General features: G+C 52.7%; 1 protein-coding gene across 2 annotated transcripts in view; it reads left to right on the top strand.

Annotated features, from left to right (window-relative positions):
- The first annotated feature begins 8,782 nt into the window (after nt 1–8,782).
- Vipr1 (vasoactive intestinal peptide receptor 1) overlaps nt 8,783–17,359 on the top strand; it is a 34,691-nt gene continuing 26,114 nt past the window's right edge. Inside the window, exon 1 of one of the 2 annotated variants that reach the window (XM_004662117.2) lies at nt 8,783–8,806. The gene's annotated coding sequence lies outside the window, so the exon portion shown is untranslated. The remainder of the gene's footprint in view (nt 8,807–17,359) is intronic. The other variant, XM_004662118.2, reaches the window with a different exon arrangement.

Raw genomic sequence — 17,359 nt, 5'->3', positions numbered from 1 at the left:
AGCGAGAGTCTATCTCCAAAGAAACAAGTCACGAAGTTAGGAGGCACAAAGGGTCAGAGCTACAGCAGCTTCTCTCTTGCTGTCCTGCTTTTTTAGTATTTTATTTATTTATGTGTTTATTTATTTGAGAGAGAGAAACAAGCAGATAGAGAGAGAATGGACTGCAAATGAACTCCAGACACCACACTGTGCATCTGGCTTTACGTAGGTACTAGGGAATCAACCCTGGGTCCTTTGGCTTTGCCGGAAAACACCTGAACCTCTAAACCAACTCTCCAACCTAATTCTGGTTTGTTTTGTTTTGTAAAATCAGGGCTGGGCTAGAGAGATGGTGCAGAGATTATGGCACTTGCTTGCACCGTCTAACAACTGAGGATTGATTTTAAGTATTTTGTTGTTGTTGCTGTTAAAAGCAGGGCTGAGGAGATGGCTCAGCAGCTAAAGATGCTTGCCTCATGGACCCTGCCTCCAGTCCTCTTGTCAATTTTTGCCTGGTTTCTGCAACAAAAACTGAAAGCTTGGGGCTGGAGAGATGGCTCAGTAGCTGGAGGCACTTGCTTGCAAATCCTGAAGGCCTGGGTTTGATTCCCCTGTCCCCACATAAAACTATATGCACAAAGTGGTGGCATGCATCTGGAGTTCATTTGCAGTGGCAGGAGGTCCTGTCACATCCATTCTCATTCTCTCTCTCTCTCTCTCTCTCTCTCTCTCTCTCTCTCTCTCTCTGTGTGTGTGTGTGTGTGTGTGTGTGTGTGTGTGTGTCCCTCAACCTCTCTCTTGCAGGCTGCTTGCAAATAAATAAGAATCTTAAAAAAGAAATCAAACATCATGGCTCATGGCTGGGGAGAAGGATCATGAGTTAAAGACCAGCGGGGCTACATAGTAAGACCCTGGCTCAAACAAACTAACAGAAGAAAATGTAGACATATAGAGAGGTGTCACAGGACTAGGACTTAGTATCAGCCTCTAGAAGCTGACAATGAACCCAGCCAATATCTATCGAAGATGGGCTGGGGAGATGGCTCAGGGATTAAAGGTGCTTGCTTGCAAACCCTGACAGCCTGGGTTCAATTCCTCAGCTCCCACGTAAAGCCAGATGCACAATGTGGTGCATGTGTCATGTGTCTGGAGTTGGTTTGCAGTTGCAAAGGCCCTGGTGGGCCCATTCTCCCTCTTTCCTTCTGTCCTTGCAAAGAAATAAATAAATTAAAAAAAAAAAAAAAGATAGAGTGGGTGGCGAACTGAAGTACAGCTGCAAGGAACTGAATTCTACCAACAATCGGGATCAACTTGGAAGACCCTGAGCTCTATGGGAGACCACATCCTGAAGGACACGTTGGTTTCAGGAGGCCTCCCAGCTACCCTAAATATGCACTTCTGACTGCAGACTGCAGAAAATGTGGAACAGTCAGTGGTGCTGTTTCAAGCCGCTGAACTTGTGGGAATTTGTTACAATTGGAGCCTTAATATACTTCCTCCAGTCCAATCCCTACCTTTCCTCTGGAGAGGTGACCACAGCTGAGGTGTTGATCACTCCTGGACACTTATTACCTTTGCTACATATTTAGGAGCCCATAAAAGTTACATAGTATTATCTGGGTGTGGTGGCTTTTGTCTTAACCCCAGTACTTGGGGATGGAGATAAGAGGATCGTGAGTTCAAGGCCAGCCTGGGCTGCAGAGTGAGTTCCAGGTCAGCCTAAGCTACAGTGAGACCCTGCCTCAAAAAGTAAAGTTATGTACTATGATAGTTTGGATGTAAAGTGTCCCCCATATCCTCATGTGTTTGTGATTAAACCTTATACTTGATCCCCTACTGGTGACAATTGGGGAAGTGGAGCCTTGCTTGAGGAGGTGTGTCACTGGGGGCCAACCTTGAGGTTTATTAGCCCATCTCCAAACCCAGTATTCAGACCACTTTTACCCAAGTAGATGATGTGAGCCAGCTTTCTGCTCATGCTATGCTTGCCTTACCACACTGAAACTTCCCCTGGAGATTATAAACTGAAATAAAACCTTCCCTCCTATCAGCTGCTTTTTTGGTCAGGTGTTTCATTCCAGCAATGAGACAGTATTATGTTGAGGTTTTAAGTTTACCTGAGTAACATGCCATTATATCATTTCTGCCACCTTCTTTGGTATCACAATGACATATTTTAGTTATATATGCCTCTATCAAGAGATGTGACTTTACTTTCTTCCATTTATTTGGATGAAATAAATGGGTGACTGAATAGAATCATGAGTAAATTCTCCCATTATGATTATGGAGTTGACAGTTAATGTGCCTGTCTTACATATCTGGAGGCTATCATGCTAGGGCATAGATATTTGGGGTTACTCGACCTTCTTGGAAGCTTGAATTCCTGACGCTATGAATCGTCCTTGTGATGTCTAGTCTTGATTGTCAACTTCATGGAATTCAGAATTTGTGAGACACATGTCTGTGAGGGTGTTTCTGGAGAGGCTTAACTAGGGGCAGGGAAAGCTAGGCACTTCCCAAACAGGGAGCCCAGATATAGAGAAGTCCAAGAAAAAAAAAAACAAAAAAACAAAAAAAAACAGTGTAGCAGTTACCTTCTCATTGCTGGGACAAAACACCCGCCAGAAGCAGCTGATGGTAGTGCAGGGTTTCTTTCTGGACTTTATCTTTGAGGGGAGGTTTCATCATGGCAGGGAAAGCATGATGGAGCAGGGGCGGGGCATCACATCTTGTCACAGCAGCTGGGAGGGAGCAGCCAGAGTGAGCTGAGCTCTCAACACCCAATGGGCTGGACTAACAAACATCAAGGCCTGCCCCCAGAAACACACGCCCTCCAACAAGGCTCCACCTCCCAAAGGCTCCACCAGCTGGGGAGACTGAATCAGATGCCTGGGGCTGTGGGAGCCACTCTACATTCAAACTGCACAGTTGCCTTTCTTCATTCACTTCTTCCTGACTGCATGCCTCCATCTCTGCCATGGCCACTGCCATCCCTCACTGCCATCAGACTCTTATTTCTTTACCTTCCAACCTGGACTCGATCCCAGAAACTCTCCAGGGAACTTTGAGACTTTCAGTGCTGGATTGGGACTGCTGAAACACTCAGCTCCATGGACTGAGCAGCTGCTGTTCTCAGCCTCCCCAATGGGCAGAAGGTGACTTCTGCACTGCCCAGCCCAGATTATGTAAGCCAGTCTGGGAAATTCCCCTTGTAGTACATACATACATACCCTATTGGTTCTGTTGCTCTAGAGAGCCCTGCCTAATATAGTCCTCATTGTGTTTCTTTAAATATTTTTATTGGAGAGAGCATAGGCATACCAGGGCCTCTTGTTGCTGCAAATGACCTCCAGATGCATGTTCCAAAGGTGCCTGGCTTTATACGGTTATTGGGGAATCGAACCCAGACTGGAGCAGGCTTCGCAAGCAAGTGCCTTTCACTGCTGAGCCATTTCTCCAGCTTACATTGTGCTTTTCATTATTCTTCTGTCTCAAATTCTCCTTCACATTGACTGTGATGATTACAAATGGAAATGATTGCTAATCTCTGATTTTATCCTTCTATGGACCATGTGTTCTTGGTTTAATCCTCCCATACATACAATATTTCCTTAAACCAGTGGGGTGCTTCTCCTCCTGATTGCTTTGGAGTTACATAGGAATTCCCTCTTTTGTCCCCAGTGGACATGTATAAAATTCAAACACACACTAATCTCTGATGGCATGAATCATGCAACTTAAACTACATGTCAGTTTCCTCACCCACACTACCTCTCCCGGAATTTCTGCCCAAGGTCAACCAAGCACAGCTCACAGGAGTGCAAGGCTGGGAGAGGGACCAGAGCGTGGGAACTCTGAGATCCCCAGCACTGCCAGCCTGCGCTCTCCCAGAGCTGGCTGCTCCAGAAATGAGCTCTGAGAGACAGTCCAGTGCTTCCTGTTGTCCCGGACACTACCTCTGCCCCTAGCCACCCAGAACTTTGCCTTGAACTCCACCTCTGCCCTGCACACACTGGCCAAGCCTATTGTCAGACCTCCAGCTAGGAGCCGTATGTATGTATCTGGGCAGATGCATACATGCGCTTAGACACATACAGAAGAACATGCATGCTCGTGCATGTGTGTTCTGCAGTAAGCAATGTGTCTGCCACTAAACACCAGGGTCAGCCCCTCGGTCTAGAATGTCCAGTCTCAATGTACCTCCATTTTGTGTGTTGAGTGGCTTGGTCACAGGCTGCTGTCCCCTGGGATGTGGGAGAAAAGAGTTCTCAGGTCACCCCTCTTGGCCCAGACGAGGAGCTCTAAGGGAAGAACCAAGACCTCCTCTTCCTCTATGTGCTATGGAAGGATTAAAGCTTTCCTTCCCCTGCCTTTTCCATGCCTCAGGTTACCCTCTGTGCTGACCACAGAGTTGCATTGCTTGAGCCTCCCTCAACTTGCCATTCAGCTGTGAGAAGAGCCATGGTGTGCAGCTGCGTTGCCTTCGGACTCTGCCACGGTCTTTGGACCAAAGTCATGTTCCTCCCTGACAGCCTGGCCAGATGAAACTCAAAGGCTTCTCTGTGTGGTCTTTGTCCAGGTGGCAGAAAGTTTCAGATCTATACTGAAGCTAAGGTTCTCTATCCATCCCTGCTTTCTCCTCTCGTATCTCTCATGGGGAACATGCCCCACCCCAGCCCCTCGCATCCAATAAATTTCCCCGCTCTTAGCGCCACCTCAGCCTCTGCTCACTGGGTCACCCAAAATGACGCTTAGCAGTGGCACCACCCTCTCCCTCAGAGCGCTAAGCCCCCGCCCTCAGGACCAAGAGTGGCCATCTCAGGACTGGCCCCAGCCTTCACTTCCACACCCATCAGTCAGGGCAGGTCTCCACCCTCTGCACTCTGTCAGCTTTGTTCTCTTTCTAGGTGGAGCTGCGGTACCACCATAAGATGCCCCTTGCCCTCCGTCCAAGCAACACTAGGTTTCCCTGAAGGGCCAGCCCACGTCTACATCACAGTCAACTGCCGAGGCTCACAGGCTGGAGAGGGCAGGGGTCATACATGAACAATGAATGAGTGAGTGAATATTCACAAGACATACAAGGAATATTGCTTCTTTTTTGTGGGAGGGGAGAGGTATTTTGAGGCAGAGTCTCACTCCAGACCAGGCTAGCCTCCAAACTCAAGGTGATTTTCTTCTACCTTAGCTTTCCACATGCTGGGGTTTCAAAGCATGAGCCACACTATGCCTGGCTGACTATTTCTTTACTCTGCTCCGGCTTTCCCTTCCCTTCACCAAGCCACAGCATGGATGCACAGTTGAGATGCACCTGCACTCGGGAAGGACTGTCCCGAGAAGAAGGAGCACCCTGGGGAGCAGAGAGCAGCTGGCAGCCCCCTCCATGGAGACGTACTATCGGTGTTAGTCCTTTTCTCTCAGGATCCCAGGCGAATCAAAGTTTGCCTGAATCCCGGAGTGCTGGCGCTGCGGTGGGGCTGTCCACCCCTGGCCTTCACTTGGCCCCTACTGTGCAGGACAAGGGCACTTGACATGCCACCTTTCCCACTCCACCAAAGAACCTCCCCACTATCGACTCCCTGCGCCAGAGCCCAACGCAGTGAATGAAGAACTTGCAGAGGTGGCTGCAGGAGGCGAGGGTGGCACCGGCAGGGACACAGCAGGCAGGAAGCCAGGCAGGCTCCGGATGAGTAACTGCAGACTCTCTTGTGCTGAGCCTGTTGTCACGGGGGACGGCAAGTGACTGCCGCCCTCCTGTCTCTCCTCCTCCTGCATCCGCTGTGGCCCTGTGATGCTGGCAACCACAAGGAAGGTGGGGGCTTGAGCCAAAGCCTGAGGACAGGTTCCAGGGATCCAGGAATGGATCAGCACAGCCCTTCCCGGAAGACTCGTGAAAAACATGGCTTGGGGGACAGAGAGCAGGGGTGCCTGAGGGACCCCTCCCCAGCCTGGGCTAGTCAGGTAAAGACAGACTTCACAGGAGCTCAGGGTTTGAAAAAGGTTGAGAAGTCCAAGTGACTGTTCCCACTGTCTCAGACAGATGGTCTCATTACCTCAGGTAGCTTGCCCTACCACGTCAGGTAGCTCCCCTCACTATCTCAGGTAGCTCTTCCTACTTCCTCAGGTAGCTGTTACCACCTCAGGTAACTCCCCCCACCTCTGGAAGCTACTCCCATGGCCCTGGGTATCCCCTCTGCCCCACCTCTGCTTGTGACGTTAGTCCTCACCCAGAAGCCTGGTCCATCACGTAGGTGGGCAAATGACCTCATCAAATTCCACAGGACTCTCCAGGAGCGAGCCCATGGTTGGTCCCCTAGTTTCTCAGAACACAGGACATTTGGGGACAATGAGTTGAGTCAATCCCGCCTGGGTGAATGCTTTGGGATTTTGCTGCCACTGTTTTTTTTTTTTTTTTTTTTCACTGCTTCTTTCACTGCTGAGTGTGCCTTGTCCTTTGATGGTTAAGGGAGGGAGAGTCCCTCAGGGGAACAATATGGAAAGCATAAGAGTGATTTCCACAGCAGAGAAATCTGCCAGAAGACTTCTCCAAGTCACCTTCTCCTTCCCAGAAGGGTGGCAGCACTTGCAGGGGACCTGCCCACCCCTCTCAGGCTCTTGCTTGGCACCAACCCTCCAGCTTCCAAATAAGGAAAGATGGGTGTGCACAGGGCAGCTATTCCCATTTCTGGCCTCTCCCTCTTCCCTCACCCTGCCCAGCAATCTAGTAAGAGTCACAGGGCAAAGTGGGGACCGACTCCCTCTAACCCCTGTTCCCATCCTCTCAACACACCTTTCAAAGAGAGGCCTGGCGAGTCTCCAAGATCCCCATCCACAGAGAGAGTAGAACTTCAACAGACCAGGGAGGTGAAGCATTGCAGACTCTTGCTATGTGGCCCTGGCTGACCTAAGTGTCCTCAAACTCACACAAATCCTCCTGCCTCAGCTTCTCAAATGCTGAGGTCACAAGCACGCACCACCATGCCCGCTTACAGGCCTGTAGCGGCATGTGTATGGCAGCGTGGCTAGGCGACGTGGGGTTAGAGCCAAACATTTTCTGCTCACACCGAGGGCCCCTGGGACACCACGCCAGCGGAGAGGTTTCCCCAGAATAAGAATATGATTCCACTGTCCTGCTGGGGAACTGAGGCATGAGAGGAAGAGTGCCCAGGGTCCCAAGGAGAGGCAAGTCCCCGGATTCTTGAGCTAACAGTGGCTCCCGGAGTCCTGATAGCTAAGGACACTTGGCTGACTTAGGGGTTGGGTCCAAAGCCCCGAAAGACAGAGCGGGCCCCAAGTGTGGAAACGGGCCTGGGCCCCAGCTAGCCCGCTGTTCTCTGAACGGAGACAGACTGCAGGGCGAGCGGCAGCTCCCCAGCCTCATCCTCCGTGAGAAGGGCACCGCACGGGATCTGGCTCGCGGCCAGGGACTTAAAAAGGAGCCGGGATTGGAGGGGAGAAAGCAGGAATGAGGGAGGTGGAAGGGTGGAAAGGAGAAGCGGCAGGAAGGGGAGCAGAAAGTACCCCCAAGCGAGCAGGTACGGAGGGCCAGGACGCAAGTCCCTTCCAGGCTTTTCCTAAACTGACCTCAAGGCCACGCCCACAGCCCTACTTTCCCGCGCTGTAGGATGAGAAGCCCCTGTGAGTCCGGGGCGGAGGTAAGGGGGGACCCCGCGCACCTGCTGGTCAGTGAGCGCGTGGGGCCCTACCTCCGTCAGTGCCCGCATGCCCCACTTCTCGAGGGGGACACGCAATACTGTGCGCCTCTGCATCGAGCTCCACCCTCCTTCCATCCCGTAGATCCCCGCTTACGCCACCACCACTCCGGGTGCCCGCTCTGAGCCCTGGAAAAGAGGACCAGGCGGCCAACCGTGCCTGTTCCCGGAGATGTCATGCCCAAGGGATCCTCTGCTACACTAGAGACGAAGGACCCTCGGAGCCCTGATACACAGGGGCCGGGTCGCCTGACCTTGGAGACGCAGGCCGGGTCTTGGCCCCCTCAGGACTTCGGGCTCTCCGGCGGTAAAGCCAGGACCGCGGGAGGAGAACGAGTCTCTGGGCCGAGCCCGGACAGTCCCCGCGCGAGGGCGCTGGAGCATCCGTGCAGCGTCCCTGGGCAGGGGCCCCGGGCGACACACACCCAGCTGCCCCCCACCCGCGGGTGGTGATGTGAAGGGTCGGGGCGCTCAGCTGGCTTGGGCGCAAACCCTGGCCACCGCCAGCCCTGAACCCACCGCCGGGGACAAGAAGGGACTCTTTCCGTCCAGGAACCGCGTTGGTGCGTTCCCCCCACCCCCGGGGGAGTGTCTCGGAGGGAGGCGCAGAGGCGGGAAACGGGGAGTCCGCAGGAGGGGATCCCGCCCCCGAGGAGGCGGCTGGGACCCTGGACGGCAGGAGCGACCCGCCCTGGGGCCTAAGGGAACGTCGTGGGCCGAGCCGGGAGGGATGGAGTACCCGCAGCCGAGCAGCCAGAGGCTCTGGAAGAACTCCACGCGCCCAGCGTGCAAGAGCGCGGGGGACACCCTGGTCCCCAAGGGGCGCCCAAGCTCCGCCCCTACCTGCGCGGAGGCCCCGCCCCGTCCTTCGTCATTGGCTAGCCCCGCGGCCCGCCCCCGGCCCCCCGGAGCTGCTGCTCTTAGCGCCGCGCAGGACGCCGGCCCGCGCCACTCTGCCAGGCTTCGGGCCATCCCGCGCCCAGGGGCCCAGCCGCCAAGCCAGGACCCGCGCCCGGCCGCCCGCCGCGGGCTCGGGGCTCACCATGCGCCCGCCGCCCGCCCGCTGGCTGTGCGTGCTGGCAGGAGCCCTCGCCTGCGCCCTCGGCCCCGCGGTGAGTGTCCAACCCCGCATGGGGGTGCAGCGGGGGGACGGCCCAGCCGAGCCCGGGCCATCTGTCCGCGTACAGGCCACCGGGTGGGCTTCTCGCGTTCTCCCTCCGTCCTGGGATCGGAATTTACATCCTTGGCGTGGTGGGGATGTGGCGGGGGCGGTAGATACTCGGGAGTGCCCAGACCCTCCTAGCACGATCCCGGGCAGCTTTGGAGGAAGAGAGTGGGGGCGCGTGGGAGGAGGGAGAGCGGGGGGTGCAGAGAGATGGGAGATCTGGTAGACTGTGGGTGGGAAGGAAGACCGCGAGGGGGTTCCAGAGGAGTCCCAGGGCATTGTGTGTACTTGTGGGATGACGTCTCAGCAATAGGGTCTGGGGAGGTGGCTTGAGGATCTCTTTTTCCCTGCGCCCTGCTTCGGAGGAGCACAGGAAAGTACTGGAGCCCAAAGTAAATGGTGGTGGGACCCTGGGCATGCGGGTGGGGAAGGCAGCGACCTCATTCTTCCTCCTGACGCGGGTATGTGTTACCTGTGTGCTCCCGCGTGCCCTGTGTGGGGGCTTGCACCTGTGCCTGCGGATGGCCCACAAAGGCCGCAGGACGCATCTCCTCTGAGAGTGGGGACTCCAGAGTTTACTCAAACCCGTTGAACAGAAGGGCCAAGTGAAGCCTAGAGAAAGGCTAAACCTGTCCCCACCTGGACAGAGTCCGACCTGGACAGAGGCTGTTTCCTCCTCCTGCCCAAGGCCTCAGAGATTCTGGACTTGCTGCTTAAACAAGGGCCTAAAATGTCAGTGGGTTCCAGGGCTGCAGGTAGCTCCAGGGTGCTGGCTGGAGGAGGGCCGGACGCTTAGCCACCTAGTTGGTTCTGTCCAGTGGTCAACTCTCTTATCACCGCCTTTCCAGGGCAGGGAGGTCTGTTTCCAACTAGCCAGTGTCTCACACACCCTGGTCACTGGCAGCTTACCCCCTCCGCCCCCCAGGAGCAGTCCTCCGGGAGGGAGCAAGTGCTGCCCCGCCTCCTCAGACCCCGAGCTTCACTGTACTTTGGTTTTTCCAGGTAGGGTCTCACTCTAGCCCAGGCTGACCTGGAATTCACCATGGAGTCTCAGGGTGGCCTCGAACTCATGGCAATCCTCCTGCTTCTGCCTCCCGAGTGCTGGGATTCCACCACGCACGGCTTCACTGTACTTTGGCTGTGGAGCCTCTGGGCCACCTCACCAGCCCTCTGGTTCTTCTAACCCAGAATCCCAGGTACCCTGGTTTTTTGGATGAGCCAAAGAATTTGGGACCCCATTTCTCCATTCCTACAGGCGTCTGAGCCCAGAGGGACCAGACCACTTGTGCACTCCACCTCCCCACAGTACCCAAGCCTGGCTCCCCAATACCTTTCCTCCTGTCTTATTCATTCCCAGCTAACTCTGGCTTCTCCTGCAGACAGCCTTCTCTGATTGCGTACCTTCCTCCTCCACCCCATCTTTCAGCCTGCTCCCCTCCCAGCCTGAGCTGTTCTACTCCTCACACAGGGTCATGTTCCTCACGACTCCGTGCAGGGATGGCTCCACAAGACCAGGGAAAGAATTGGGTGCAAACCCCAGTCTGCCTCTCCCTCCACACTTGTTCCCTCGTGGAACGGACACCCGGCACTCCTGTGCCAGCCAGACTTGGAGGAACATGTTATCAGAGTTATAAAATTTGTAGGCAACTGCAAAGTTCATGTTGAAAGCCTAGAACCTTATCACTCCGTTTATGAGGCCCTGCCTCAGCCTGGGAAGGGAAATCTCTGAACAGGGAAGCAAAAAAAAAAAAAAAAAAAAAAATTAAAAAAAGAAAATAAGAAAACTGCCAATGTATCAGAGGAGGAAGTGTGCCCCAAGGCTACCCGCCAGGCCTTCCGCTACCCCTGCCCCCTGGACAGCAGTGGGCAGATACCCAGTGCCAGGCTGGTAGTGGTGCATTGAAGACAGGCAGTTCCAGGTCCTACCTCAGGGAGATTCCCTGGCTGGTGGAGCACAACACACCTAAAGACTCAGAAGGAAAAAGCCTAGAGGGTACAGGGCACTGCAGGGGACAGAGGCTGTTGTCACATATAGCCTAGGAAGGCTCTACAAGGCCTTCAAACCTAGCTTCCAATGTGGCTTCTGGGACAGTGCTGGAAGTGTTTGATCACATGGGCTAATCTTCCACCTCACACCCTGTGACAGCTTTGGCTGGCCTGGCCCCAGAAGGTGGAGGGAGCCCCAAGCTCCCCACAGAATCTAGAGAGTTTGGTACACAGAGGGAGACTGGAGTCTGACTGCTCTCCCAGGCAGATGGAGGGCTCCTGTTCCTGGAGGCATCACCTTCCCAGAGGCATCCTGCCTTCCCACCCACTCCCAGCCTCTGTCCCCAGGGACTGTCCACTGGCTGCCCAGGCCCCCTGGCCTCAGCAAGTCGCTCTGCGAGTTTGGGAAACATGCAGCCACTGGGCCAGGCTGCCTTCTGGAGCAGAAGAATAAATAATCTCAGGCCTGCCCAAGGCCATCGAGGACCATTCTGGAAGAGGGAGCTCTTTCTAGAAGCTTCCACTGTCCCATCATGAGACCCAGCCTCCACTGAGCAAGAAAGAGCCCTGGTCCCTGGCTGGGAAAATGGCTCAGTGCCCATGTGTTGAGTACTCAAGTTCAGGCCCCGGAACCCACGTAAAGCTGGATGTTGCAGAGTGAGCATCTGTAACCCCAGCATGCCTGTGGTGAGAGGGGAGGTAAGGACAGGGAGTTGTCCAGGAGATCATGGGACACCGAGCCTGGCATACACAGCAGTGAACAAGAAGTCTTGCCTCAAACAAGGTGGAAGGAAAGACAGGCAGACACCTGAGGTTGTCCTCTGACCTCCACACACGTGCTGTAGCACATGCACATCCACACTGGTACACATGAACACACGCGCACATGCACACACATGAGCTCTGGTCCCGGCCTCACCTCATAGCCATGGCCAGATAACTTGGGGAATCGCATATATCTCTCTGGAAAGACCCTGGCTGCTTCATTTCAGGACAGGAGAGCCCTTGTCCCACTGTGAGGAGACAGCTGAGCTGGAACCTGCCCTGCTCCTGCTTGGGTCTAATCCTCCCCTGAGCTCCCCCCCACCACAGGTCTCAGTGAAACAGGACTAGGTAGGCACCCGGGCAGGGCACACTGAAGGAAGAAAAGCTGGTGATGTGCTGTGTGACTTGTGTGACAGGTCATTCTTGCCCCTTGGTCCCCAGCTTGGGCCTTTATCCAGCCAGAGAGGCAGGGTTGGGTGAGATGCCCTCGTGGAATATCCTCAAGGGGGTGAGGATTCAGGTCCCAGATAGGTGATGAGTCCTCAAAGAGCGAGCTGGACAGTGGGGCAACGGGACATCTTGCAGTGTAAGTGGCCTTGGTGTCAGGCTAACCTGTGTCACACCAGCAAAGGGCCTCTAGCCTAGCACCCTCCTGCCATTGCTGACCTGTGCTGTGGCCCCTAGGGCCATGGGAGAGGAACAGAGCAGGACAACTAAAGGAAGCCCTGTCCTTTTCGCCTGGCCTCTTCTGTTCAACCTCTCAGACACTACCTTCTCATCTGGTTTCCCAATCCAAGAAGATTACCATTGCACCCGCGAAGGTTTCCACACAAATAAACTCTCACACACCTTAGAAATACTTCTGAAGAAGAAAGTTTACTCTCTCTACCACATTGGGAATTTCTTCTTACCTTTATTACAAAAATTCTCAAATGTATAAACCAGTGGTATGAGGCTGTTAGTAGTAACTGTACTCTTAGCACTTCAGAGTGAGACCCTGTCTCAAAACCAAGAGAGGCTGAAGAGATGGCTCCGTGGTTAAAGACACTTGCTTGTAAAGCCTGATGGCTGGGGTTCGATGCCCCAGTTCCCCATATAAAGTGAGATGCACAAGGTGGCACACACATCTGGAGTTGATTTGTAGTGACAAGAGGACCTGGCACAATTGTATTCCCCACTCCCTCTCTCAAATAAATAAACAAAAATATTTTAAAAAAAACAACCAAGAGAGCTGGAGAGATGGTGCAGCAGTTAAGCGCTTGCCTGTGAAGCCTAAGGACCCCGGTTCGAGACTGTATTCCCCAGGACCCACGTTAGCCAGATGCGCAAGGGGGCGCACGCATCTGGAGTTCATTTGCAGTGGCCGGAGGCCCTGGTGCACCCATTTTCTCTATCTATCTGCCTGTTGCTCTCTCTCTTGCTCTCAAATAAATAAATAAATAAATAAATAAAAATAAACAAAAAATTTAAAAAAAACAACCAAGAGGGCTAGAGAGATGGCTTAGCAGTTAAGCGCTTGCCTGTGAAGCCTACAGACCCTGGTTCGAGGCTTGATTCCTGAGGACCCACATTAGCCAGATGCACAAGGGGGACACACATCTGGAATTCATTTGCAGTGGCTGGAGCCCTGGCGCGCTCATTCTCTCTCTCTCTCTGCCTCTTTCTCTCTCTGTCGCTCTCAAATAAATAAATAAAAATGAACAAAAATATTTTTAAAAAAAACCAAGAATCTGAGCATGGTGGCACATGCCTTTAATTCCAGAACTGGGGATGTTGAAGTAGCAGGATTAAATGTGAGTTCAGGGCCAGCCTGGGATTACAGAGTGAGTTCCTGGTCAGCTTGAACTAGAGCCAGACCCTACCTTGATTCCCTGCCCACCCCCCTGCCATCAAAAAAAAAAACAAATGAGAATAATATAGTGAACATTTAAATACCCACTTTCTAGATTTGACATTTGTCAACAATTAGTATTCTCATCATTTGCTTGTCTTGGCTAAAGTATGCTGAAGTCAATTATAGACATGACCTTTTACCCCATATTTCAAGATTCATCACTAAAATTAGTGAACATGTCCTCTGCAACTATGAGGCTATCCTCATACCTAACAAAATTTCACTGCTGGTCTCCACCATATCTAAGAATCAAATTTCCTCCAGCCACATTTACTAAGCATAAAGTGAGTGGTGACTTCTGGGGGTTGATCTTCCTGTAGATCTTGTCTGTGTCTGATGGGAACAGACAGCAGGTGAGCATGTGGGGTGAGGGCTGGGTGGCACAGCAGCACCAGGCAGGATTCCCCAGGCAGGGGCAGCCTTACCGGCATCCTTTCTTGTGCAGCTCGAGATATGAAGATTCCCGTCTCTCAGGAAGTGTGCCTCCTCCTAGCTACCTTCAAAACAAGTTCTTCCTGCATGGCAGCTCCCAGGAGGAGGGGGAGGAGGTCACCAGCAGGCATCTACCTCTCGTGGACTCACAGTCTTGGGCTCCTTATGCCAGTGTTCAGCCCTGTACAGGTGTCCCCAATGCCAGTGTCACCCACAGACCCTGGGCTTTAAAACCAGGTCCTGTAAAGCAGTCTGCCCGAGGTTCTTGGGGTGTGTTGCAGCAGGCTATGAAGTCTAAAAGTCTTCATGGCCCTTCCATGAGGCTTCCAAGAAGATAGGGCAAGGAGGACCTCTCTGCTCAGACACTGCGGTTATAAGGGTCCCTGTGACAGCACTACTCTGAGTTCTGGAAAGCTCTTTTTTTTTAATCTAAAAAAAATTTTTAACTTTTTTTTGTTTGCTTATTTGAGAGAGAGAAAACATGGGCATTCCAGGGCCTCTAACCACTGCAAACAAACTCCAGATGCATGTGCCACTTTGTGCATCTTCTTTATGTGGGCACTGGAGAATCAAACCTGTGTCCTTTTGGCTTTGGAGGAAAGCACCTTAACCACTAAGCCATCTCTCCAGCCCTGGACAACTCTTTTCTACACTCAAGTACAAAGCTGTATCTCTGTTTCTCCCCTTCTTTCTCACTGCACCTCCAACACACACACACACACACACACAGAGAGAGAGAGAGAGAGAATCTTCCCACTTTTGTCCCTCGTAATAGCCAGACTTCCTCAAGCCTTAGGAGAAACTAGTTTGCAAAATATGGAACTACAGAGCAAGGAGGCTTTGAACTCCTGATAAAGGGATGTAAAAAGGCAGGGGAGTGAAGAGGGAGCCAATGCACTAGTGGGGTGAAGGGAATAGACTCAAGACCCCTCCTGTGGTGGGGGAGGGTTGTGGCTGCTGCTTATTGGGCATTCAGACTTCCGGGGTATCAACAAGGCATTGAGGCTGGGGCAGGGCTAGCCTGGCATGGGGGCTGGGCCAGAGTTCTGACAATAACTGCTGGCCCCTTTGAGCAGTCTCCTACTGAGAGGCCAATGTCCTTTACATGTGACCCTCAACACGATCTTAGAAGTTGGTTACTGCCGTTGCCCACACTGTACAGTTATGCATGGGTAAATTGTCCAAGATCACCCAGCCAAGAAGTGGCAGACAGTCTGATTCCAGAACCTGGGGTCTTTACGAGGCTTTGCCACCTCACCAAGATGCTACTTCTTGCAGAAGGACTATGGCACACCAAATGCTGTCCCAATACTTGAGAGAGATGTTTTTGCATGTATATGTGCATGTGGGATGCATGCATGTGCATATGTGTGTTCATATGTGTATGGGTACACATGCATGTGGAGGTCAGAGGTTGATTTGAGGCCTTCCTCAGTCACTCTCCATCTTTTCTTTGAGACAGTCTCTTACTGAACTCGAAGGTCATCAATTTAACTAGACTGGCTAGCCAGCAAGCCTTAGGGATTCTCCTCGCCCCCTTCACTCCTCAGCATGGGATGACAGCTGTGTACCACTGAACACGGCTTTTACATGGGCACTGGGGACTCGGAACTTGGATCCTCATGAGCCATCTCCCAGTCCCAGACGGTGTGTTGTCTGCACCTTCCCAGTGCTGGGATTATAGGTGTGTCCCACCACGCCCACCACCTGCAACTGGACAAGTCCTTGAAAAATTGTGTCTCCCCCCCCACCCTTATTCTCCTGGTCCACATTTTTGAGGATCTCTCATAGCCCATAAGTCCCCAAAGTCCTCTCACTTCAAACTGCCATTGAAAGTTCTAAAACTCATCCCTTCATCTTCTGACTTGTCAATAGGTATCCCCAGAACTTCTTGCTGTAGCCACACCAGGCTTCTTGTAACCTTGAATGTGGTGGGCATTTTTGGGTCTTCCTACCTGTGCACACCCTGGGGTACTGCCTCTACCTCTGTCTGATTGTTCACATCCTTCAAGAGCTCCTGTGACCCATGCTGTCCAAAACCCACCCTCCAGCAGCATCTCACCATGGAACTCCTCCTATCTGTAAATCACTGGTTTAGCTGCCCCGCCCTCCAGCAGCATCCCACCCTGGAGCCTGTCAGGGATTGTGGGCTTGTCTGTGTTTGGCCAGGGAACTTCCCTTCTCTGTGTGTGCCTGGAAGCCAGAAGGGTAAGAGGATGTTTAGAAAAAGGAAACAAGTGAGAGAGGAAGTCCAAAGTCTGCCTGAATTCCTCAGTGATAAGCGTTAGATAGAGGGAACTGCCCTGGCTTTGTCCTCAAAAGGGCCATGGTTGACCAGATGGCCAAAGGCAAGGCTATGGCAATAGATGGATGCTCTGCAGATTAGTGCAGGTCGCATCTAGGAATGAGGCTTGATGGGTGACCTCAGGTCCCTCTCTGTGTCTCTGTTCCCTCTGCCCTTCTCCAGATGGGACCAGTCACTGAACTAAATTGTTCTAGACACCATAGCTGTAACTGAGAGGCACTCAGGACCCTAGGTTACCCTGAGGGGCTCCTGTCCCCATACCTCTCTCCCTTCTTCCTCCCTAAATTGCTCATACTGTGCTACTGGGGAACAGTTGGATGACATCGACTGACCAGCATTCTTCCATCAGACAATGGCAGACTTAAGTTAGGAACCTAGGTCCACATGATAATGCAAAGAGGAGTCTCTGGGGTTGGAGAGATGGCTCAGTGGTTAAAGTGCTTTGCCATGCAAGCAAGAGGACCCAAATTTCATATGCAGAGCCCACGTAAAAAGACAGTATGCACTTATAACCTCAGTGCTGGGGAGGCAGAGTATCTCTGAGGCTTGCTGAGCAGCCAGTCTAATGATGAGTTCCAGGCCTGTGAGAGACCCTGCTTCAAAAAGAAGTGGATAGTGCTTGAGGAATAACATTTGAGGTTATTCTGCATGTGTACACACACACACACACAGTGAGAAAAGACTATCTCTTAGCAACCTGCATGGCCATCACCCTGGCTTAAGAGGGCTCCAGAAATGAGGGCATCTGTTGTTCTCTCCTCAGAACCCATGACTGGACAGCAGATTGCAAGGATGGGAAAGTCAACTAGCTTATGCCATAAACAAGGCTATTGGCTTACACTGTGGGAAGAAGGGTTGGTTTCAGGCGAGCTGCCTTCAGGGGCTCTGACCGTGTCTGGAAGATCTGTGTTGCTTCCAGTTCTTTCTTCTGCCTTCAGCTGTGAGACCTTCATCACTGTGTTCTGTTTGTCAACAAGATTGCCAGGGAAGCTCCAGCCCCTTGGTCCTCTGAGGTTTCCAAACCAGCAGAGAGACACAAAACCACTAGCCTCGTAGTTTAATCCAAAGTCCCAGGAGTAGGAGCCTTCTGGCTCGGGACGTGTGCCAGGTACCGAGGC

The sequence above is a fragment of the Jaculus jaculus genome, chromosome 17, assembly GCF_020740685.1.
Source record: "Jaculus jaculus isolate mJacJac1 chromosome 17, mJacJac1.mat.Y.cur, whole genome shotgun sequence".
Taxonomy (NCBI): Eukaryota; Metazoa; Chordata; class Mammalia; order Rodentia; family Dipodidae; genus Jaculus; species Jaculus jaculus.
This window is presented reverse-complemented; position numbering and strand designations above follow the sequence as displayed.